The following is a 27,515-nucleotide window of genomic DNA, read 5'->3' on the forward strand; positions in this document are numbered from 1 at the left end:
ATATCACCTGTAATCTAGATGAAAGTTATCTTTCTAGACCTCAGTTTGCTGTCCATAAAATCGGAAAACTAGTTAAGTATCATACCCTCCTCAAACAAAAATTACACCAAAACCCTGTAAATCATAGAACTTGTACCACAATTTTCCCTGATGTATCCAGGCCTCCAGTGGCACACATGGAACAGAATGTAGGCCAGAGTAGGAAGTATAAGCCACACCATGAAATAGAAGAAAAACAACTGGATCATGGTGAGATTCAATACAAACCTGTGTTCTATACAGAAACTCTAGTTAGTAAGCCATGGTTTCTCAAATAAGATAATAATGATACATATATGCTATTTTGGAACATATTTTAACTTAGTTTCAGTACTAATGTGCAGATAAGTCATTTTTAATTTAAATATCACGGCTGTCAGTTTAAAAATCTTTGTCATCAACTAGACTATTGTTAATCAGATTATGAATTTCAAGTCACATTTAAGATGAGAATTCTTTTTTCTCTTCCAGTTGAAGAAATAATTTTACTTAATATGATGAATACATAATTTTGCAAAACTGCATCAAAATAGACATATAGTATGTTTGATTCTTGCATTTAAAACAGCAAACTAGCCATGAATGAACAAATAAAATTAAAGACTGAAGTTCTGACCAAGCTACTTTGGCATCAGAAAGCAAGACTATCTAGATGTAAGAAATTAACTCCTTGAATCAGGAATAGTCTCAGTAATTTTGAAATATTAACATGTAGAACAGTAAGTCACAGTAAAGAAATATATGCAGATTCCCAACAGGAAATGTAGGTTAATATGATGGCCTGAATCAATCCATTGATATCTCCCAGCTCTCGCTCAATTCCCCAATCAATGACACATGAAAAAATAAAAATAGGGCAGAAAAAAGACCAACAGTGAGAAAACTAAGGTTAAAACTTAAGCAAAAACCAAAAAACTGAAGAACTGTGTACTAACAATATAGCCAAACTACTGTCCTCCTATTTAAATAGTAAATCTCTCTACAGGGCAGAAGACACTTTTGTATCTTCAGGCCAAGTATAGTGCCAGGTACATATATACCCAATAAATGTCTGTTTGTTGAATAACAGAGAGACAATCAAAAGAGACCTTCCACATTCTCCCACAACCAAAGCTACTAACATTCTGTCACCACAGCCCACATTCTTTCCATAAAATGTACTGCCTTTCAATAACAGTTACCCCCATCTCCACTGTTCCATTCCTCTTCCAGCATCCTCCAAAAGAAGTAGAGACATAGCCATTTCTTACACAGACTCTTGATGAAAGCTCAGAACATAACATTTTCATGGTTTTGTGAAGATAAGCTACACAAGTGATCTATGAAGAAAACTTGGAATGACTGGTTAGCACTCCTCAGCTAGGCTCTTTAAATCAGCAATCATCTCAGGCTTCTGCTAGATATTTGGCCAAACATTTTAAAATACATTCAGCAGCAAATATCTATGAATCAAAAAGTCATGTGCTTCAACATCTGATGTTCAAATGCAAAAATGCTGTGTTGTAAAAATAAAAGCCTGACTGGTATTCTCGCCTTCACAGAGGGCGACTCCTCCCCCATTAGCAGTGTGGGTCACACAAGTTTCCACATGCAGGATCAACACATCTCTCAAAAATTGGATCTGGATGCATTTAAACTGCCAAATAATTTTGGCAACAAAGTTTTGCACATGAAATTTTCATCAATACTCCCAATTTTGTTCTCTGCTTTTCATAATAACTGAAATCACTGAAATCCATCATCTGACATAGTCATTCACAGAAATATGAAGCACCTAAAATCAATACTGAGAATTATTGGGTGCTTGCAGGCCCTGGGTTTCACACTAGGAGGTGCTATAGGCATCATCACCACAGGAGAAGTAAATGTGCCTACTGATGGCCATCAAACTGAAGGAAAAACCAACCATCCATGAAGCTACAAGTAAGATGTCTAGATCCTTCAAGAACTACTTACACATTCTAAGGCTTTTTATTTTTTATTTTTGTTTTTTTTTGTTGTTTAATATATATACTCAACTTTATAGGTTCTGTCACATCTTTAAAAAATCATTCAGAGTTTATTTAGTTAAGTAAGAAACTTGCTGAGATATGAATGATTCAGCAGTATAACCTTTACCTAAAGGCCTATGCAGAATACCTTATGCTCCAACATAGTTAGAAAAGATTTTTATGAGATACCCTCAACTCTGTATTTTGAAAACATAGGATTCTGTCCTTTTCCAAAAAAAAACCTAACTGTGGCAACAATTCAATTTCGTTCTGGGTAATTATAGCATGACTAAACAAATTTTCTGATATGTTTCTGTTAAAAAAATCTTAAGAAACTGGTTCCCCAAGAATATACAACAGGGAAAGAATAATCTCTTCAATAAAAGGTATTGATAAAACTGGACAGCCACATGCAAAAGAATGAACCTGAACCCCTATCTTACACCATACACAAAAATCAACTCAAACTGGAGTCCTGAAAGTCTCAGTCTGAAAGTACAACACTTAGAAGAAAACAGCCGGTAAGGTCCTTGACATTTGTCTTGGCAATGACATTATGGATTTAACACCAAAAGCAAAGGAAACAAAAGCAAAAATAAACAAGTGGGACCACATCAAACTAAAAAGCTAATGCACAGCAAAGGAAGCAGTTAGCAAAACAAAAATGCAACCTACTGAATGGGAGAAAATATTTGCAAATCATATCTGATAAGGGATTACTATCCAAAATATATAATGAACTCACACAACTCAACAGCAAAAAAACCAATCTGATTTTAAAAGGAGCAGAGGAGCCAAAAAGACATTTTCCCAAAGAAGACATATAAATAGCAACAGGTACAGGGAAAAATGTTCAATATCCTCACTAAATCTTTAGAGATATGCAAATCAAACCACAATGAGATACCACCTTCACACCTGTTAGAATGGCTATCACCAAAAATACGTTGAGGGCTTCCCTGGGGGCTCAGTGGTTAGGTATCCGCCTGCCAATGCAGGGGACACAGGTGCAAGCCCTGGTCCAGGAAGATCCCACATGCCACGGAGCAACTAAGTCCGGGCAGGACAACTACTGAGCCTGCGCTCTAGAGCCCATGAGCCACAGCTACTGAAGCCTGTGCACCTAGAGCCCGTGCTCCACAACAAGAGAAGCCACTGCACTGAGAAGCCCATGCACTGCAACGAAGAGTAGCCCCTGCTCACCACAATTAGAGAAAAGCCTGAGGGCAGCAACCAAAACCAAACGTGGCCAAATGTTAAAAAAAAAATAGAAAACAATTAAAAAAACAACAACATTGAGATAACAAGTGCTGGTGAGGATATGCAGAAAGGGAACTTTGTGTACTGTTAGTGGGCTTGTAAACTGGTGCACTCACTATGGAACATAGTATGGATGTTCCTCAAGAAATTAAAAACAGAACTATCATACGATCCAGCAATTCCACTTCTGGGCATATTTCCAAAGAAAATGAAAATAGGATATTGAAGAGATATTTGCAGTCCCGTGTTTATTGCAGCATTATTCACAATAGCCAAGATACAGAAACAAGGTAAGTGTCTGTCAATGGTGGAATGGACAAAGAAGATGTGATACACACACACACACACACACACACACAGGAATATTATTCAGCCATGAGAAAGAAGGAAATCCTACCATTTACAATAGCACAGATGGACCTTAAAGGCATTAAGCTAAGTGAAATAAGCCATGTATCATGGTATCACTCATATGCGGCTTTTTTTTTTAAGTCAAACTCATAGAAACAGAGTAGAAAAGTGGGCTGGGATGTGGGGGAAATAGGAGAAGTTGTTAAATAGGTACAAACTTTGAGCTATAAGATGAATAAGGTCTGAGGATCTATAGTAAAACATATGATCATAGTTGATAATACTGTATTGAAGACAGTAGAACTTAAACATTCATAGAAAGAGAGAGAGAGAACAAGGAGAGAAAGAAAGAAAGGAAGGAAGAAAGAGGTTCTCAAAAAACTTAGTACAATTAAAGGCACCTAAGAAAACATCAAATTCATTTGTGAACCTTTGGATTTTGTGAATCTTAAACAAACACAGAAATTATATATCCAAACACAGTGATTTCTCATTTAAAAAGAAGCTCAACGCAATAATTTTTTTTTTTAAATAAAGAAAAAGTGGCTCAAACTTCAATGTCCTTTAAAGGGAGAAGAGCTAAACAAATCAACATTAGTCAACAAACTGGAGGAGTTGCTGTGCACCCAAAAATGGAATTGGGGCCCAGCATCTTCCTAGCCTGGACTGGGCCCTAACCCACCCTATTCCTTCTAGTTGAGAAGGGCTCAGCCAAGAGCATCCCACTCACTCCGCACGGCCTCCACTGCACAGCATGCAACTGGCTCTGCTGGCAGATCCCTGCTAACTTAGTGCAGGTATCCTGCGTACTCATGCTCAGGTGAAGGCCCCACACCCTGACTCACCTACAGAGAAGTAGTGCAAGGGTCTTCATCAGTCCCAGGACTCAGATGCCTGCTCTCCTAACCTTGGCACTGCATGGATACCTATCAACTCGAGCAGCAGAGACCCTCCCCAAACCCACTGGTGAAACAGCTCAGTGAACTATTTCAGACTGAAGTCCCCAGACTGAATCCTCCCCCAGAGCCTGCCCTGCCTCTAGAGGCACCTTCATCTGACTTGGAATTGCCCAAGGGCAACAGTAATCCCTTCAGGACCAGACACCATCTTGAGCTTCTCTCCAAGCAGGCGTTTTCCAAAGAGGAAACAGGACAGCTCACAGAAACTGTTATGGCCAGCCAGGGCTCAGGCAACCTCTTACTTGAGAGACTCCGAGACTTCCCAATTTTCAGGTTCTAAGCATAACAGACAGAAACCAAACGGCAAGGTACTAGGGAGATCTCCGCTCACCATCTCGCAGGATGACAACTCCCCTGGGACCCTGAGACTACAACAAGGTAAGCGGCCTTCTCCCCTGAGTGAAAATGCTAAAGGACTAAAGGAAGGGGGCATTCTGGGAACTGAACGACTTCTCAAACTGGAGGACGAGCTTGGGAACAAGGCCAGGACCATGACAAGGGAAATCAGCACTTTCCTTGGTAGAGAACTAGGCCCTGTGTGGTCCCAGAGCCTAATGATATTCTGTGTCTTCTCCCCTCCTCTTTCCCAGGGAGACTGAGGAAAGGCTCGTTTTCTCTGAGCCCCCCAAAAACTAAAATAGGACTATAAATATGTGAGCACTTAGGTAACTTAAAAACTCATTCTATAGGCAATTCCAAAACAGATGTTCCAGAAGTGAAACTATCTGAGGCAACACCCCTGGAATAAGTATATTAAGCCATGTTCATCTCTACCTTATTCCCTACAATCTCAAAGCTCGTGCTCTCTGTATGACAAGCCATGACAAACCTGTACTGCACAGAGAAATCAATGGGAAGATGAGCAAGAGAACAAACCAGCCAACCCACTTAGAATACAGTATGTCTTGGCAAAGAGTCATGTCTGAAGACGTTTCCAAATCTGTAGCACTTAATAGGAGATAGTGAACAAGAGAAACACATAGGGGCATGTTTCTGGTGGAAAGGCCATAACCTAAGACTTCTACGTGCCATGCATGCAGGATGATGAGAGGTAGCACCTTGGTCAAGAGCTCAACTCTGAAGCCCAAATTGTGCTGTGGAGGGAAAGTACCCTGAGGATACAAGGAGGAAGGAATCCACCAATCTTTGCATCATATATGTATCTCTAATAACAAATATTAGGGTGAAACATTTCACCAGTGAAACATATTTTATTCAATAACCATTATGAACAACTTCCCTAAATTATTTTAAATGACACCACTTTTATATATATATGCACCTATATATATCTGTTTCATTGTTTATAACAAAATATATTTTCTGTGTTTTTTTAAAAAGAGTTCTCATAATTTTACAGTCTCATTTCCTCCATGCATTTATCCATAAAGTATTTCTCAGCTCCTTCTTGACAAAAGATATAATTATGTCTCATTATTCACGTGAGCCAAGAAATGTTTGCCAAATTTTCACCCCACACATAAACACACATCACAAAACTTCACCTCTACTTATCCAGATATGAAAAACAGCTTTTAGACAAGATGTGACATTAATTACCCAAAATACAAATATTTTAAAATAAATGCTAAGAGAAAATGTGACATTTTGTAAATTTTTAAAAATCTTTCTGAAGCTTTGCTACCTAGCTAATTCTCCCACACATGAGCCTTTGAAAACATTAATAATGAAAATGCCAGCTGAATATTAAATGCTTTCATTAGGCAACAATAGTATATACTGTTGATATTCCAAATGTAAAAGATTAATAATGTTCTTATAATTCAACAGCTTCACAAACATTTAATTAATTCATTCAAAAACATTTATTAAGTACCAGCTACATTTGCCAGGTATTTGTCTGAAGTGCTGGAAATTTAAAAGTGAACAAGATAGTCAAGATCTTACCACCACCGTTATGTAACTTACATTCTAATGGTGGAAACTGTCAATAAATAAATAAATAAATAAATATAAAAGAAAATGTCAAGTCATGGTAAGTGTTCTGACAAAAATAACACAAGATGAGATGATTATCACAGCCAGCTCTTCTAAGGTGACATTAAAATTAGACCTGAAAAAAAAAAATTAAAGCTAAATGAGACCTGAATGGCAAGAGGGGTCAGACACTAAAGATCTAGGGAAAGAGGCTTGCAGATAGAGAAAGCAGAAATTTCAAGGGCCCTAAAATGGGAATGAATTTGTGGTATTTGAGGAAAAGGAAGACAAAAGTACTCTGAGCAAGGGTGAGCATGGTTGAGATGAGGTAAGTAGAGGTCAGATTAGGTAGAACCTACTAAGATAAATAGTTTGCATTACAGTCTAGGCACAATGGCTTTTTGTTTTGTTTTAAATTTAATTATATGAAGTTTAGATATATGTGAAAAAAGCAAAATGGACTCTGATATCTTTATCATTCAGTTTCAACAATTATTAATTCATGGGGAATTCCCTGGTGGTCCAGTGGTTAGCCTTCCATGCTTCCGCTGAAGGGGGTGAGGGTTCAATCCCTGGTCAGGGAAATAAGAGCCCACAAGCTGCATGGGGCAGTGAAAAAAAGGAAAAACAATCACTAATTCATGGCTGGTCTTACTTAACCTGTATCTTTACTTATTCCCCATCTATCCCTCAGATATCATATCATTTCATCTATACACATTCTAGTATGTATCTCTAAGAGATAAGGATTGTTGTAAATATAACCACCATCAATATTACCATCATTACACATTATTTTCCATAATAAATTATTACAATCATCAACTATCCAGCCAGTGTTCAAATTTCCCTATGTATCATTTTTTTAAAAACTTTATTGGTTCAAATCAGGATACAAATAAGGTCCAGATACTGCAATTAATCCATTTCTTGACCTTTTTAATCTGTGGATCATTGTTCCTTTCCTGTTTTTTTCTTCTCTTGCAATTTATTTGTTGGAAAAAACTGAGTCCTACAGGATTGTCCACATTCTGGATTTCCTGACTGCACTCCCACAGTGTCACTTAACATGTTCCTCTGTCTCATACATTTCCTATAAACTGGTAGTGAGATCTGGAGGTTTGATCACATTCAGGTTAGGATTTCGAGCAAGACTATTCCATAGTTCATGTTATGTACTGTAATCAGGAGGTAGATAACATATAGTGTTCTCTCTCTATGTATAGATAGACAGACAGATATAGATATATATTTAAGCAACCAGGATAATTACTGACTTAGATCTATTACAATACTTTGAGTTGTAAAATGCTGATGCTGTAATTCGCTAATTCCTTCTTTATCAGTTGGAATATTTATGTAAAAAAAAATTTCCTTCATCAACTATATGGTTAATAGTACAGGAAAAATAAAATAAATACTTGATTATCTTTATTTTCAAACTTTCCAAATAATAAGATGGTTGCCTAGCATATGGGTGGTTTTAAGCAGGAAAGTTTTTAAAGATCATTCTGAATATCATTTGGAGAACAGAGTGATATATAAAAAAGAGTGAAAGCAGAGACACCACCTAGGAGGCTCTAGCACTATTCTAAATGAAAAACGATGGTGGAGAAGACGAGAGAAGTAGACTGATTTAAGATCTAATTGGAATGTAAAATCTAGAGGACCTGTTGATAGGTTGTATATATAGGGTAAGGGAAAGAAAGAAATCAAGAATGAGCCCTAGATTTCTGGCCTGAACAACTTGGTTATGGGAACCCTAAGAGAGGAGCAAATTTAGGAAAACAAAATCATCTGGGTAATGATAAGGACGAAATTAAATCAACTTACCCAGTCCTTATTACTGGGTTTTTTGTTCTTTATTCTGACTGAAGATAATTAAAATTTTCAGGAAGTAGAAATAAGATAATGTTATATGATATTTTTCTATAAATAATATTTTTTGCTAAAATAAAAATAGCACCAGATAAGATAAATTCCTACTTTTTTCTTAGATAATTCATTTTCTCATCACATCCCTCCATATATATTAAGAAAGAATACAATGGATTAAAAATTTTAAAGAATAGTATTAATATTATTTTAACCCAGATTTATTATCAATCTCAGATCATCTAATAGATCACCACGAACATAAGGGATATACAAACAGTCAGGATACAGAAAAAAGGAGAAACAGAGATTAAAAACATTAATCAGTCAGTATTAATGAATTAATCTTGGGGAATGATTTCACATTTTAGAAGCTAATTTTCCACTCTCCCATTTCTACGTGAGTACTAATAATTCAAATTGCCCTGTTGGTTTCCCTTACCTTTCTCTACAAGGTAAGAAGGAGATATGGAAGGTTTAAGAGAGAAGGGAAAGAAAAAAAGCAACAAAAATAATTAAAATTACCTCCTAAATGACAAGATTTTTAGAGATATATTACCTAAATTTTCATATAGGAAAGGAATATCAGATTTGTCACAAATCATTCCTATACACAAAAATTTTAGAATGTTATTCCATTTTGATAATATACATCTACAAAATATCTGATTAATCGGTAAGATAAAAATGACAAATCACTCCTTTCATAATGACTCATTCACATATATATATATATATATATACTGCATTTAGGGATAATAGTTTACAAATGTTACTGATCTCCATTAGGTATAATAACTATTTTTATGCGTAACTACAGCTTATTTAATACGAACTGGGTTCCAAGATGGAACATCCTTCTTCTTAATACGCAAATGATAGCTCTGAGTTACACTTCCCAGCCTCGACAATGTCCCTATTAATTGGACTCTACTGAACTACTCAGAAGAAGTAAAAGAAACAATTCTGCCAGCTAAAAAACAAACCATAAAGTGAGAAAATAGGATAAGCACAAATATAATTCCAAAAATTACCAATGTAGATCAAGTATCTCATAATTATATTAGAGAGACAGATATCCTGGACCTATAGGGAGCTGTTGAAAGAAAGGAGTCTGAGTTCATTTAGAAAAACTTAAAAGCCATTCAAAATAAATAATTTAAAAAACTTCAACATAATATATACATTAAAATATATAAAATAATTCTATTATCCCATGCACAGTTATAAAATATTTTGAATTCTGAGATATAATTGTCCCTTAAGTACTATTACATGTTATCTTACTTTTAAATGCTTTTCTAGACACCTATTTTTAAAGAAACATAATTAAGTGCTTTATGCTTCTGTGTATTTTTCTTACTCAGAATCATCATGAGCACTGTAATGCAAATCAGTTCCATCAACATCTTTATAGATGAAAAACTGTATTCCGAACATCAATTATTCAAAAATGCAGTCAGAAGATTTCTAAACTGCTTGTTTAAACCCAGAATGCACAAATCTCTGATAATATATCTATTAACATTATCTGTAATACAGAATAGATCCTTTATGTATGTGACATGAGGCTGACTGACTCTTACTTAGCCTTAAATTCCTTTACTAACCTACCTTCTCCATCTAAAAGATCACATTCCCCCCCCCCATATTTACTTCATTCCCATTGACTCCCGCTTAGAAAAATGTTCCCTATGTTTCTTTTCTTAGTGTCCTTATCTAGCTGCTAAGCCTTCCCCAATGTAAATAACTGACAGTTTGTTTCGTTATCAAACTTCTAATATTATATATCATCCTTTACCTGGGTAAGGTGAGAAACAGAGTTATGACTTAGCCTGAAAATAAGCAAGGCACATATTTTCATTCCCTTAACCTTTCTGACTGCTATTTTTTTGACTTCCTCTCAAAAATACTCTGCTCAGTCCTACCCTCAATTATAAGAATTAGTGTAACATAGTTTCTAAGGAGTTGGTTAGAATGTCACCCTAATTACTTTGAGTAGAGAGATGAAGATCTAGAATTTCAAGGACTTTCTGATGCTGGGGGAAATTGTTCTCCTGTTTTAGGTTGATTAGTACCAGGATGACAATGTAGTACCACCATGAGGTGTATGCTTTCCAAGCAAACCAGATATTTCCATCAACAAAACAGGATACTCATTCACTAGAAGTATTTAAAATCTTAAATTTTATAGTAAATTCAAAATTGAAACAAAGAATCTTCCTGATGCAGAATATCACCATAACCTGTAGTAAGGAGTATTTCAACTTACTTGCCTACAAGAGGCATATAAAACTTCTACCAACTAATTACTTATGACACAGGCCACTCTAGAGAATCACTGAAAATTTCACTCTCCAAATCTCCTTTTAGCAATGTATTAATACCTTCTGTTTTTACTTTATTCAATATATTTTCACAACAGCTTATAATTTCCAAACACAGATCTTAAATTATATCAATTATACTTTAAAGTAACAATTTTTTGATAACACTTATAGAGGTATTATTGTAATCAGTAAAATATGTGCAAATTAGATTTGAGGAAGAGAGGCATTCTTGACAGCAATTCTCATTTAAAGAATGTAGTCTTATTAAACTTAAGACAATGACCCTTGTTGCTTTATTTTCTCATATCTTTCTCCCTTTCTTAATGTCATAGCAGTAAAGGGAAGTTATCAACCCTAGAAGATCTTGGAGAAATCAAGAAGAAATAAAATTACGAAAATACACACACAAAAAAGAGCTTTGAATAGGGAAAGGAATAGGAATTGAGAACTATTGCAGATATGCAGGCAACTGCTGAAGTGGGTGGGGGAAACTAAGAATTTTCTGCCATTCTAACTCTTGATGTTCTGCATACCCTGAGGAATAGCACTACTGAGGCACTTAAGAAATTTGGGTTCTTTCATTTGTTAAGTAATGTGACGGTTTCTATTTTCAGGAAAACTTCATCCATTTTTCTATATGGACTCACACAAAAAATTTCTCCCAATTCCTCAAAGGTGTTTTCTTTCAAAAACAATAAAATACTTAGGAATAAATTCAACCAAGGGGGTGAAAGATCTGTACACTGAAAATTATTTAAAAATTTTTATTAATTAATTAATTTATTTATTATTTTATTGGCTGTGTTGGGTCTTTTTTTTTTTTTTTTTTTGCTGTGCGCGGGCTCTCTTTTTAGTTGCGGTGAGTGGGGGCTACTCTTCGTTGCGGTGCACGGGCTCCTCATTGCCGTGGCTTCTCTTGTTGCGGAGCACAGGCTCTAGGTGCGTGGGCTTCAGTAGTTGCAGCACATGGGCTCTACAGTTGTGGCTCATGGGCTCTAAAGCGCATGCTCAATAGTTGTGGCACACAGGCTTAGTTGCTCTGCGGCATGTGGGATCTTCCTGGAGCAGGGCTCGAACCCGTGTCCCCTGCATTGGCAGGCAGACTCTCAACCACTGCGCCACCTAGAAAGTCCCGAAAATTATAAAATTTTGACAAAAGAAATTGAAGAAGATACAAATAAATAGAAAGATATTCTATGTTTATGAGTTGTAAGAATTAATACTGTTAAAATGTCTATCCTACCAAAAGCAATCTACAGGATCAATGTAATCCCTATTAGAATTCCAATGGCATTTTTCACAGAAATAAAACAAATTAGGGAGGAAAAAGACGGCGGCAAAGTAGAAGGATGTGGAGTGCATCTCTCTCCACAGATGCATCAGGAATACACCAAAAGATGCAATAATTCCAACAGAAAATCAGCTGAACACTAGCAGAAGACCTTGGACACCAGAAAGGACTGCAAAGATCCTGACGTAACTGGGTAGGACAGAGGGGGAAAAAAAAGGAGAAAGAGGAGGAGAAGAAAGGAAAGGGACGGGTCCTACACCTTGGGGCAGGGGGAGCTGAAACAGAGGAGAGATTGCTGAATTCGGGGAAACCCCCATTATCTGATGGGGAAAACCCCGCTCCAATGGGGAATTTGATTGGGTCAGAAGGGAGGCATTTGGAACTGTCCAAAGAGGGTGAAGCAGCCAATCTGTGGCAGATGGGCAAGAGTGAGAAACACATAGAGGGTCTGTATCACAGCTCTGCATGTCCCAGACTGAGACATGCGATCACAGCTGTACAGGAGGTCTGGGAGCTGGAACGGCGGAGCCAGAGAAATGGGTCAGGGTGAGAAACATTGTTGGCTGTGGGGAGAGGCACTGGGAGGACAGGAGGGAAGAAATCTGCAGCAGAGAATGCCTACTGCAGAAAGCCGGGCGGCCATGGTGGTGGCGTGCTACTGCTGACTCACAAGCGTAGGGGAGGAGACGCTGTTGTAGTCTCTCTTTTGGGCTCCTGTGACAAACAAAGGAAGGTCCCCTCTGGGCCTGGCTATTGCAGTTGACAAGGGATAGAAAAAGCCCCCTGGTGGGGCTGGCCTGGTGTGCCTGCGGCTGAGAGCCAGAAGAAGTCCGCAGAGTGGGCCAGTGCTGAAGACACTCTGCTTATATCTGAACCCACTGGTTTCCCTCTGCAATAGGTGCTGCAGCTGCCACCAGGGCTCCTGTGACCCAGGCAGGGCGCTACTGCTGACTCACATGCTGGGGGACGGAGCCACTACTGTACCCTCTCTCTCCCCACACACTGGTGCCTACGGATGAACAATAAAGGAAACTCTGCTGGTCGCAGAGTAATACAAAAAGCTCCCGAAGGCTGCCCATCAGGCACCTTGCACCAGGCACTAGTAAAGAACCATACTAAGGCCAGATTTCCTATACTCACCGATGCCAGCATCCCTATGCATTCGACGTCATCCCCAGGGCTCCTGCAATCCAAGCAGGGCGCTATTGCTGAGTCACACACAGGGAGAGGAGCCACTATCAAAGCCTCTCCCCACACACCTGCATCTGCAGATGAACAATAAAGGAAACCCTCACTGAGGCAGACCCACAGAGCTCCAAGGCAGCCTCAGGACCAGACGCTGGTGGTTAGACCACATGCAGAAGCAGGGACAATACCAAAGCTGACCACCAGGGACAGGGGGACTAAGGAAGAGGTTCCAAAATCTTTCCATCAGATACACACGCTGCAGACTAAATCCCCATGATCAGCTACATAGACCCTATGTCTTTGGAATATCTGAGCAGACGATGAGTGTTCCCACAAATGAAAAAGCTCTAGCTCTGGCTGCTATGGACTGTGGGAGCAGGCACACACAGGAATTGGGTCAGATCAGAGCCTAAGTGAACCTCATAGGACTGAGAGAAGGTCCAGCGTGCAACCCAGAAGCAGAAGAGGGCCTCTTAGGGAGGTGAAGGTGGCCTGAGGCTCAAGGCGAGTACAAGGACACTTACAGCTGAGACCCCAAAGAAAACGAATTATTATTACTATTTCTATTGATCTGATTCATACTGTGGTCAGTATCAGTTTTTGTTTTTGTGTGTGTTTTCTTTAATGATCTTAGTCCTAAGGGATCTTCACATTTTATAACATATTTTTTTTCTATTTTTTACTTTTATTTTTATTGTAACCTTTGTATATATTTCTATTTCTAGCTAGCTTTTTTGTAGTCCTAAGTTTATCTCCCTATCTTCTTTTCTTCATCTTTAATACATTTCTATTTTATTTTTATTCTTCTTCCTTTTATATTTCCAGTCATACTACACTCTTCTGTTGATCTATGTTCCATCCCTTTTTATTTCATTTTATCTTATTATACTTTTAATCAATATTATTGGTCTGCTCTGTTTCCTTGCTTTATTCTTCAAATGACACACTGCTTTAGTTTTTGTTATGAGGTTTTGTCTTCATCTTAGTTCTAATTATAAATGTTTGATTTTGTTTCGGGGATCTTCAGTCTATCTGGTTGTTCTCTTGGTCTTTGTTATATTTGCTCCCTGCTTCTATTTACTCCCTGTTATATTTAGTCCTTGTTTTCACAATTTCCCTGGTTGTTTTTTGTTTGTTTGTTTTGAATTTTTGGTGGTTTTCTCTTTAATTATCTGATTGCGTTCTGGGGTTCTTCTGTCAGGTTGTTCTAGTGCTTTATGCTCTATTGGGTTCTGTTTTTGTGTTTCTTGTGTGTGTACGTGTTTCCTTGATTCAATATTTGTTTGTTTGACTTACCATTTACCATTAGTCTGGGGCTAGGATAGTCTTATTAATTCCCTTTATTGCCGGGACAAGCGACCTCTGGACTCTGGATTCCTCGACCAAAAGACAAGTTGGAGGCTCTGCAGAGGGAGCACCGAGTCCAGGATGCTAGACCACTAGAGAGTTCTCAGTCACAGGGAAGATTTAACCACAGAGAATTCTCATGGAGGCCTCAATCAGAGTCTAAGACCCAGCTTAACCTGACTGCCTGAAACTGCCAGTGCTGGATACCTCACACAAAACTTCAAATAAGACAGGAACAAAAACCGACCAATCAGCATACATACTACCTAAAACCATACTAACCTCACAGATACCCTAAAACACACCACCTGACATGGCCCTGCTCATCAGAGGGAAAAGACTCAGATCCACAAACCAGAAAGCAGGCACCAGACCATCCCATCAGGAAGCTTACTCAAGACACTGGACCAACCCCATGACAGGGGGCAGAAAACTGAAACAAGAGAAATTACTACTAGGCAGCATAGGGAAAGGAGACAGCAAATATGATAAATTAGACAAAATGATAAAACAAAGAAGCACACTGCAGGAAAAGGAACAAGATTAAAAACCCACAAGACTGAATAAATGAAGAGAAAATAGGAAAATTGCCTGAAAAAGAATTCAGAGTAATGATAGTAAAGATGATTCAAAATCTCGAAAACAAAATAGGGTAAATACAAGAAACAATTAATAAGGACCTGGAAAAACGAAAGAGCAAACAAACAGTAATGAACAACAAAATAACTGAAATTAAAAATACTCTACATGGTCTAAACAGCAGAATAACTGAGTCAGTGGAATGAGTAAGTGAGTTGGAAGATAGAATGATGGAAATAACTGCCACAGAGAAGGAAAAAGAAAAAAGAATAAAAAGAATGGAAGACAGACTCAGAGACCTTGGGGACAGCAATAAGCACACCAACATTCGAATCATAGGCATCCCAGAAGAAAAAAAGAAGAAAGTGTCTGAGAAAATATTTGAAGAGGTTATAGCGCAAAACTTCCTCATCAAGGGAAAGGAAATAGTTAATCAACTCCAAAGAAGTACAGAAAGTCCCATACAGAAGAAACCCAAGGACAAACATACAGAGGCACATATTAATCAAACTAACGACAATTAAACACAAAGAAAAACTATTAAAAGCAGCAAGAGAAAAGCAATAAACAACATATAAGGGAAAACCCATCAGGATAACAGCTGACCTTTCTACAGAAACTCTGCAGGCCAGAAGGGAATGGCAGGATATACTGAAAGTCCTGAAAGAGAGAAACCTACAGCCAAGAATACTCTACCCAGCAAGAATCTCATTCAGATTTGAGGGAGACATCAAAAGCTTTCCAGACAAGCAAAAGTTAAGAGAATTCAGCACCACCAAACCAGCCTTACAACAAGTGCTAAAGGAACTTCTCTAAGTAGGACACACAAGAAAAGGAAAACACCTACAAATACAAACCCAAAACAATTCAGAAAATGGTAATTGGAACACACATGTCAATAATCACTTTAAATGTCAATGGCTTAAATGCTCCAACCAAAAGACACAGACTGGCTGAATGGATACAAAACCAAGACCCTTCTATATGCTGCCTACAAGAAACCCACTTCAGACCAAGGGATACATATAGACTGAAAGGAAAGGGATGGAAAAAGATATTCCATGCAAATGGAAGTCAAAAGAAAGCTGGAGTAGCAATACTCATATCAGACAAATTAGACTTGAAAGTAAAGACTATTAAAAGAGACAAGGAAGGACACTACATAATGATCAAGGGATCAGTCCAAGAAGAACATATCACAATTGTAAATATCTATGCCCCCAATATAGGAGCACCTCAATACATAAGGCAAATGCTAACAGCTATAAAAGGGGACATCGACAGTAACACAATAATAGTGGGAGACTTGAACACCCCACTTACATCAATGGACAGATCATCCAAAGAGAAAATCAATAAAGACACACAAGCTTTAAAGGACACATTAGACCATCTCGACTTCATTGATATTTATAGGACATTCCATCCAAAAACGACAGACTACACTTTCTTCTCAAGTGCACACGGAACATTTTCCAGGATAGATCACATCTTGGGTCACAAATCAAACCTCAGCAAATTCAAGAAAATTGAAATCATATCAAGCATCTTCTCAGACCACAACGCCATGAGACTAGATATCAATTACAGGAAAAAAACTGCAAAAAATACTAACACATGGAGGCTAAACAATTCACTCTTAAACAACCAAGGAATCACTAAAGAAATCAAAGAGGAAATCAAAAAATATCTAGAAACAAATGACAACGAAAACACAACAACCCAAAACCTATGGGATGCAGCAAAAGCAGTTCTAAGAGGGAAGTTTATAGCAATACAGTCCTACCTTAAGAAACAAGAAAATGATCGAATAAACAACCTACCCTTACACCTAAAACAACTAGAGAAAGAAGAGCAAAGAAACCCCAAAGTGAGCAGAAGCAAAGAAATCATAAAGATCAGAGCAGAAATAAATGAAAAAGAAAGGAAGGAAACCATAAGAAAAATAAATAAAACTAAAAGCTGGTTCTTTGAGAAGATTAACAAAATTGATAAACCATTAGCCAGGCTCATTAAGAAAAAAAGGGAGAAGATGCAAATCAACAGAATTAGAAATGAAAAAGGAGAAGTAACAACGGACACCTCAGAAATACAAAACATCATGAGAGACTACTACAAGCAACTATATGCCAATCAATTGGATAACCTGGAAGAAATGGATACATTCTTAGAAAAATACAATCTTCCAAGACTGAACCAGGAAGAAATAGAAACCATGAACAGACCAATCACAAGTACGGAAATTGAGGCAGTGATTAAAAATCTCCCAACACACAAAAGCCCAGGACCAGATGGGTTCACGGGCGAATTCTATCAAACATTTCGAGAAGAGTTAACACCTATCCTTCTCGAACTCTTTCAAAATATTGCAGAAGGCGGAGCACTCCCAAACTCATTCTACGAGGCCACCATCACCCTGATACCAAAACCAGGCAAAGATGTCACAAAAAAAGAAAACTACAGACCAATATCACTGATGAATATAGATGCAAATATCCTCAACAAAATACTAGCTAACAGACTCCAACAGCACATTAAAAAAATCATACACCATGATCAAGTGGGGTTTATCCCTGGGATGCAAGGATTCTTCTATATACGCAAATCAATCAACGTGATACATCATATCAACAAATTGAAGGATAAAAACCATATGATCATTTCAATAGATGCAGAAAAAGCTTTTGACAAAGTTCAACATCCATTTATGATAAAAGCTCTCCAGAAAATGGGCATAGAAGGAAATTACCTCAACATAATAAAAGCCATATATGAAAAACCAAAAGCCAACATCGTTCTCAATGGGGAAAAACTGGAAGAATTCCCTCTAAGAACAGGAACAAGACAAGGGTGTCCACTCTCACCACTATTATTCAACATAGTTTTGGAAGTTTTAACCACAGCAATCAGAGAAGAAAAAGAAATAAAAGGAATACAAATTGGAAAAGAAGAAGCAAAATTGTCACTCTTTGCAGATGACATGATATTATATATAGAAAACCCTAAAGACTCTACCAGAAAACTGCTAGCACTCATTGATGAGTTTAGTAAAGTAGCAGGATACAAAATTAATGCACAGAAATCTCTTGCATTCCTATACACTCACAACGGAAGAGCAGAAAGAGAAATGAAGGAAACTCTCCCATTCACCATTGCAACAAAAAGAATAAAATACCTAGGAAGAAACCTGCCTAAGGAGGCAAAAGATCTGTATGCAGAAAACTTTAAGACATTGATGAAAGAAATCAAAGACGACACAAACAGATGGAGGGACATACAATGTTCCTGGATTGGAAGAATCAACATAGTGAAAATGTCTGTACTACCCAAAGCAATTTACAGATTCAATGCAATCCCGATCAAATTACCAAAGGCATTTTTCACAGAACTAGAGCAAGAAATCTTACGATTTGTATGGAGACGCAAAAGACCCTAAATAGCCAAAGCAATCTTGAGAAGGAAAAATGCAGTTGGTGGAATCAGGCTTCCTGACGTCAAACTATACTACAAGGCCATAGTGATCAAGACAGTATGGTACTGGCACAAAAATAGAAAGGACGATCAATGGAATAGAACAGAGAACTCAGAAGTAAGCCCAAACACATATGGGCACCTTATCTTTGACAAAGGAGGCACGAGTATACAATGGAAAAAAGACAGCCTCTTCAATAAGTGGTGCTGGGAAAACTGGACAGCAACATGTAAAAGAATGAAATTAGAATACTTCCTAACACCATACACAAAAATAAACTCCAAATGGATTAAAGACCTACATGTAAGGCCAGACACTATAAAACTCCTAGAGGAAAACATAGGCAGAACACTCTATGACATCCATCAAAGCAAGATCCTTTTTGACCCACCTCCTAGAATCATGGAAATAAAATCAAGAATAAACGAATGGGACCTCATGAAACTTAAAAGCTTTTGCACAGCGAAAGAAACCATAAACAAGACTAAAAGGCAACCCTCAGAATGGGAAAAAATAAATGCCTATGAAACAACGGACAAAGGATTAACCTCCAAAATATACAAGCAGCTCATGAAGCTTAATACCAAAAAAGCAAATAAGCCAATCCACAAATGGGCAGAAGACCTAAATAGACATTTCTCCAAAGAAGACATACAGATGGCCAACACACACATGAAAAGATGCTCAACATCACTCATCATCAGAGAAATGCAAGTCAAAGCCACAATGAGGGATCACCTCACACCAATCAGAATGGCCATCATCACAAAGTCTGGAAACAACAAATGTTGGAGAGGGTGTGGAGAAAAGGGAACTCTCCTGCACTGTTGGTGGGATTGTAAGTTGGTACAGCCACTATGGAAAACAATTTGGAGGTTCCTTCAAAAACTACAAATAGAACTACCATATGATCCAGTAATCCCACTCCTGGGCATATACCCAAAGAAAACCATAATCCCAAAAGAAACTTGTACCATAATGTTTATTGCAGCACTATTTACAATAGGCAGGACATGGAAGCAACCTAAATGCCCATCAACAAATGAATGGATACAGAAGATGTGGCATATATATACAATGGAATATTACTCAGCTATAAAAAGGGATGAGATGGAGCTATATGTAATGAGGTGGATAGAACTACAATCTGTCATACAAAGTGAAGTAAGTCAGAAAGAGAAGGACAAATATTGTATGCTAACTCACATATACGGAATCTAAAAATGGTACTGATGAACTCAGTGACAAGAACAAGGATGAAGATACAGAGAATGGACTGGAGAACTCGAGGTATGGGAGGGGGCGGGGGGTGAAGGGGAAACTGAGATGAAGCGAGAGAGTAGCACAGAAATATATATACTACCAACTGTAAAATAGTCAGTGGGAAGTTGTTGTATAACAAAGGGAGTCCAACTCGAGGATGGAAGATGCCTTAGAGGACTGGGGCGGGGAGGGTGGGGGGGACTCGAGGCGGGGGAGTCAAGGAAGGGAGGGAATACGGGGATATGTGTATAAAAACAGATGATTGAACCTAGTGTACCCCCAAAAAAAAATTAAAAAAAAAAAAAAAAAGAAACAAGAAAAATATCAAATAAACAACCTAACCTTACACCTAAAACAATTAGAGAAAGGAGAACAAAAAACCCCCAAAGTCAGCAGAAGGAAAGAAATCATAAAGATCAGATCAGAAATAAACAAAAAAGAAATGAAGGAAACAATAGCAAAGGTCGATAAAACTAAAAGCTGGTTCTTTGAGAGGATAAACAAAATTGATAAACCATTAGCCAGATACATCAGGAAAAGTGGGAGAAGATGCAAATCAACAGAATTAGAAATGAAAAAGGAGAAGTAACAACCAACACCACAGAAATACAAAAGATCATGAGAGACTACTAGAAGCAACTATATGCCAATAAATTGGATAACCTGGAAGAAATGAATAAATTCTTAGAAAAGTACCATCTTCCAAGACTGAACCAGGAAAAAATAGAACATATGAACACACCAGTCACAAGTACTGAAATTGAGGCTGTGATTAAAAATCTTCCAACAAACAAAAGCCCAGGCCCAGATGGCTTCACAGGCAAATTCTATCAAATATTTAGAGAAGAGTTAACACCTATCCTTCTCAAAGTCTTCCAAAATATAGCAGAAGTTGGAACACTCCCAAACTCATTCTACGAGGCCACCATCACCCTGATACCAAAACCTAGCAAAGATGTCACACACACACACACACACACACAAAATTACAGGTCACTATCACTGATGACAGTAGGTGCAAAAATCCTCAACAAAATACTAGCAAACACAATCCAACAGCACAGTCAAAAAACCATACACCATGATCAAGTGGGGTTTATCCCTGGAATGTAAGGATTCTACAATATATGTAAATCAGTGTGATACATCATGTTAACAAATTGAAGGATAAAAACCACATGATAATTTCAGTAGATGCAGAAAAATATTTTGATAAAATTCAACATCCATTTATGATAAAAAAAACTCTCCAGAAAAAAGGCATAAAAGGGAATTACCTGAACATAATAGAAGCCATATATGAGAAACCAACAGCCAACATCACTCTAAATGGTGAAAAACTAAAGCATTCCCTCTAAGAACAAGACAAGGGTTCCCACACTCACCACTATTATTCAATATAGTTTTGGAAGTGTTAGCCACAGCAATGTGAGAAGAAAACGAAACAAAAGGAATCCAAGTTGGAAAACGAGAAGTAAAATTGTGACTCTTTGCAGGTGACATGATATTATACATAGAAAACCCTAAAGATGCTACCAGAAAACTGCAAGCACTAATCAATGAATTTAGTAACGTAGCAGCATACAAAATTAATGCACAGAAATCTCTTGCATTCCTATACACTAACAATGAAAGAGCACAAAGAGAAATTAAGGAAACACTCCCATTTACCATTGCAACAAAAAAGAATGAAATACCTAGGAATAAACCTGCCTAAGGAGGCAAAAGACCTGTATGCAGAAAACTGTAAGACACTGATGAAAGAAATCAAAGACGATACAAACAGATGGAGGGATATACCATGTTCTTGGATTGGCAGAATCAACATTGTGAAAATGACTACACTACGCAAAGCAATTTACAGATTCAACGCAATCCCTGTCAAATTACCAATGGCATTTTTCACAGAACTAGAACAAGAAATGTTACGATTTGTATGGAAATGCAAGAGACCCTGAAAGCCAAAGCAATCTTGAGAAGGAAAGACGGAGCTGTTGGAATCAGGCTTCCTGACTTCAAACTATACTACAAGGCCACAGTGATCAAGACAATATGGTACTGGCACAAAAATAGAAAGGAAGATCAATGGAACAGAATAGAGAGCCCAGAGATAAACCCATGCACATATGGGCACCTTATCTTTGACAGAGGAGGCAAGAATATACAATGGAAAAAGACAGCCACTTCAATAAGTGGTGCTGGGAAAACTGGACAGCAATATGTAAAAGAATGAAATTAGAACACTTCCTAATACCATCCACAAAAATAAACTCAAAATGGATTAAAGACCTAAATCTAAGGCCAGACACTATAAAACTCCTAGAGGAAAACATAGGCAGAACACTCTATGATATACATCAAAGTAAGATCCTTTTTGACCCACCTCCTAGAATAATGGAAATAAAATCAAGAACAAACAAATGGGACCTAATGAGACTTAAAAGCTTTTGCACAGCCAAAGAAACCATAAACAAGACTAAAAGGCAACCCCCAGAATGGGAGAAAATACTTGCCAATGAAGCAACGGACAAAGGATTAATCTCCAAAATATACAAGCAGCTCATGCAGCTTAATATCAAAAAAGCAAATAACCCAATCCACAAATGGGCGGGAGACCTAAATAGACATTTCTCCATAGAAGACATGCAGATGGCCAACAAACACATGAAAAGATGCTCAACATCACTACTCATTAGAGAAATGCAAGTCAAAGCCACAATGAGGTATCACCGCACACTAGTCAGAATGGCCATCATCAAAAAAGCTAGAAACAACAAATGTTGGAGAGGGTGTGGAGAAAAGGGAACTCTCCTGCACTGTTGGTGGGAATGTAAGTTGGTACAGCCACTATGGAAAACAGTTTGGAGGTTCCTTAAAAAACTAAAAATAGAACTCCCATATGATCCAGTAATCCCAGTACTGGACATACACCCAGAGAAAACCATAATCCAAAAAGAAGCGTGTACCATAATGTTCACTGCAGCGCTATCTGCAATAGCCAGGACATGGAAGCAACCTAAATGTCCATCAATAGATGAATGGATAAAGAAGATGTGGCATATATATACAATGCAATATTACTCAGCCATAAAAAGGAATGAAATCGAGCTATATGTAATGAGGCAGATAGACCTAGAGTCTGTCATACAGAGTGAAGTAAGCCAGAAAGAGAAAAACAAATACTGTATGCTAACTCATATATACGGAATCTAAAAAAGAAATGGTAGTGATGAAACCAGTGACAGGGCAAGAACAAGGTTGCAGATGCAAATAATGGACTGGAGGACATGGGGTTGAGGGGTTTGGGGCAAAGGGGAAGCTGGGACGAAGTGAGAGAGTAGCATAGAGTTATTTATACTACCAACTGTAAAATAGATAGCTAGTGGGAAGTTTCAGTATAACAAAGGGAGATCAACTCGATGATGGGTGATGCCTTAAAGCGCCAGGACAGGGAGGGTGGGAGGGAGTTGCAGGAGGGAGAATATATGGGGATATATGGGGATATATGTATAAATACAGCTGATTCACTTTGATGTACCTCAAAAGTTGGTACAAGAGTGTAAAGCAATTATATTCCAATAAAGAGCTTAAAAAAAAAAAAAGGCATGGAAAGTAGACCTGAAACTGTAAAACTCCTAGAAGAAAACAGCGGGCAAACTCCTTGACATCAGCCTTAGCAATGATTTTTTGGATTTGACACCAAAAGTGAAGGAAAGCAAAGCAAAAATAAACAAGTGGGATTACACCAAACTAAAAAGCTTCTGCTTAGCAAAGGAAACCATCAACAAAATGAAAAGGCAACCTATGGAATGGGAGAAAATATTTGCAAGCTACATACCAAATAAGGGGTTAATATCCAAAATACGTAAGGAATTCATATAATTCAATAACAAAAAACAAGAACCCAATTAAAAAATAGGCAAAGTACTTGAATAGACACTCTTCCAAAGAAGACATACTACAGGCCAACAGGTACGTGAGTAGGTGCTCAACATCAGTAACCAACAGGGAAATGCAAATCCAAACTACAGTGAACCATCAACTAATAAAATCTGTTAGAACAGCTATCATCAAAGAGATAAGAGATAAAAGGTGGCAAGGATGTGGAGAAAAGGGAAAACTTGCATACTGTTGGTGGGAATATAAATTGTATGGAAAACAGTATGGATGTTCCTCAAGAAATTAAAAATAGAAATACCATATGAAAAGCAGTATGGATGTTCCTTAAGAAATTAAAAATAGAACTAGCATATGATCCAGAAATCCCACTTCTAGGTATATATCTAAAGGAAACAAAATCACTAGCTGGAAGACATATCTGTATTCCTATATTCATTGCAGCACTATTCACAACATCCAAGGTACGAAAACTACCTAAGTGCCTTCGATGGATAAAGATGTGGTACATATATACAATGGAATATTGTTCAGCCTTAAAAGAGAAGGAAATCCTGCCATTTGCAACAACATGGATGAACACTGAGGACATTATGCTCTAAGTGAAATAAGCCAGACAGAGACAGACAAATTCCACTTAGATGTGGAACCTAAAAAAGAAGTTGAACTCACGAACAGAGTAGAATGGGGGTTGAGGGGGTGGAAAAAATAGGGAGAGGCTTGTAAAAAGGTACAACTTTTCAGTTATAAGATGAACAAGATATGAGTATCTAATGTATAACATGGTGACTAATGTTGGTAATAGAATTTGCTAGCAGAGTAGAACTTAAGTGTTCACACCAAAAAATTTTAAGAGTCAGAAAAAAAAAAGGAAATAAGTGAGGTGATGAATGTGCTAATCAACTCAATGGTGCAAATCCTTTCAAATTATCATGTTATACAGCTGAAATACATTTTAATATTATTTATTAATACACCTCAATACAGCTGAAAACAAAGAAATATCCAGGATTCAGTAAAAAACACGAATGGATTTCATAGCATTATGTTGAGAGAAAAACGTAAGACAAAAGATTCCATTACATGAAGTTTAAGGATAAGTAAAACCGATAAATATTTATAGAAGTCATGTCTAGAACAGATCTTAAGCATTCTCACCACATACACCAAAAAACTCATGGTTATGTGAGATTATGAATGGGTTAATTAACCTGATTTTGGTAAGCATTTCAAAGCATACATATATCACATCACCATACTGTACACCTGAAATACATATAATTCTATCTGTCAGTTATACCTCAAAGAAGCTGAAAAATAAATACACATGTATGCATAAATAATATCAATCGATCAGTCATATACTAGTTATCTCTGAGAGTGAGCACTGAGTGGGAAGGAACAAGGGGGAACCTCCTGGATATTAAAAATGTTCTAGATCTTGATCTGGGTAGCAATTATGCAGGCATGTATATATATTAAGGTCAGTGTATCTTACATACTTTACTGTTAAGTAAATAGTTTTTTGAAGTATTTTTAAAGTTAAGGTGGTGGAAAAAAGGCAAAAAAAAAGTCAAGAAAAATCTGGAGTGAAAAGTAACATCACAAACAGCTACCCAGACCCTTGGGAAGCAATTTGCCTTTATACTACAAACTCTTTGCAATACACAGAAGATATTTTTCATACAAATATTTACAGTGGGGGCGACAAAAACACTGAGTTTCTAAAAATGGGGGAAAGTTGGGAAGACTGAGTTATATATACTCACTCTGAAGTATATAGCTATTGTAAGAGTTACCTTTATTGAGAGTATGTTTTATGTGCCACTGCAGCAGTTTGTGAAGTATACTTCAGATATTTATCACACAAGTGAAATATAAACAAGCAATGTGCCTTTCTGACCGTCCAAGATTATGAATGTACGTCTACCCTCATTTTTAAAACCAGGGAAGCAGTTCTGCTTCTCAGTTAAAAGATTAGTGGGAGACATCTAAGCAACAGACACAGAAGAGAGAGAGAGACTTCCTCTGGGTTCTTCTGCTATTTGAACCATACATTCAAATGTCTTTAGTTCCTCGTCCAGATACCACTATGAAACCAAACAAGGTAGGAATGATAGCATCTAATCCATAATTTTCCTATTGCTTGAAGCAGCTAATAGTTGCCTTTTCCACATTCTTCCTGGTTTGCTATCAATTGAACAAAGCAACTTAATATATATTCATTTTGCATGGAAACATACTAGATCTACAGAAATAACAAAAATGACACAAAGATATTGGCCTAGAGCAGTGTTTCTCAACCAGGTACAATTTTGACCTCATCCCCAACCGCAGACACTGTCAATGTCTAGAGAAATTTAAATTGCCAAAAGTGGGACTGCTATGTGAACCTAGTGAATAAAAGCCAGATATATTCCTAAACATCTTCCAGGGCACAGGACAGCCCCCTTTGCCCTCCCAACAAAGGATTATCCAGTCTAAAAATAACAAAAGTTAAGTTGAAAAACTCTGACCTAGAGCTGCCATGACAGGAACTATAAAATTTTATGTCATCAGAATATCTGATATATCTTTTTGGTTATAATCTGGAGGTCAAAGGCCAGGTCCACAGAGACTATACAGCATTCATAGAAGAGGGGTAGCTAGCAGAAGCCTGAGTATGTACAGAACCATTTACAGGAATCTTATCTGTGACTGAGGTATACAGTATTCCTGCTGCAACATTTCATATCTTTAATCATAAATAATACACATCTATTTAAAATGAGATAGCCAAAGCAATACTCAGAGGAACATTTATAGACTTATGTATATTTATAGTTCAAGAGAAGATTGAACTAAAAAATTAGAAAATAATAATAAACCTTGAGAAAATACAAGAGGAAAGTAATTTAAAAGTGAAGACATTTATGCTACACAAAACCAAAAAGCTGAAGAAAACTTTGACAATAAATCACTACAAAGATATTAGAAGAAAATTACAGACCAACATCCCTCATGAACACAGATTTAAAAAACTCTTAAAGTATTAGAAAAATAAATCCATCCAAATGTAAAAATAATAAAACATCATGACAGAGGGATTTAATCTCATGGATGCACGACAGATTTAATTTATAAAAACTAATATAATTTATCACATTAGCAGAATAAAAGAGAAAAACTATATGATCATCTCAACATATGCAGAAAAAGCATTAGACAAAATTCAATACCCATTCATAACAATAATTCTCAGCAAAGTAAGAACAGAATGATCTGAAGCTAAGAAATGGTATCCATAAAAAACTACAGCTTGCTTATTAAATGCATTTATTTAATGATGAAATATTAAACGCTTTTCCAAAAAAGTCAGGAACAAGATGAAGAAATCCATTCTCTCCACTTCTACATTGTACTAATGAAAAAGCTAATCAGTGTAGTAAGGCAAGAAATAAAAGGCATAAATATTAAAACTGAAAGCTTCTTTATTCATAGATGACATGATTACATATGCACAAAAACCCCAATGGACTCTACAAAAATTGCTATAATAAATAATTTTAGGAATAAAGATACAAGGTCAATATACAAAACTCAATGGGGACTTCCCTGCTGGTCCAGTGATTAAGACTTTGCCTTCCAATGTGGCGGGGGGTGCAGGTTCAATCCCTGGTTGGGGAGCTAAGATCCCACATGCCTCGAGGCCAAAAAACCAAAACATAAAACAGAAGCAATACTGTAACAAATTCA

The 27,515-nt window shown here is 37.2% G+C and overlaps 1 protein-coding gene and 1 pseudogene across 6 annotated transcripts in view; one reads left to right on the plus strand and one right to left on the minus strand.

Annotated features, from left to right (window-relative positions):
- Window positions 1–27,515, minus strand: part of NUBPL (NUBP iron-sulfur cluster assembly factor, mitochondrial) — a 218,560-nt gene that overhangs the window by 64,875 nt on the left and 126,170 nt on the right. The gene's annotated exons all lie outside the window — the stretch shown is intronic.
- Window positions 1,917–5,123, plus strand: LOC130846653 (cell division cycle-associated protein 3-like; annotated as a pseudogene).

Source organism: Hippopotamus amphibius, chromosome 2 (assembly GCF_030028045.1).
Source record: "Hippopotamus amphibius kiboko isolate mHipAmp2 chromosome 2, mHipAmp2.hap2, whole genome shotgun sequence".
Taxonomy (NCBI): domain Eukaryota; kingdom Metazoa; phylum Chordata; class Mammalia; order Artiodactyla; family Hippopotamidae; genus Hippopotamus; species Hippopotamus amphibius.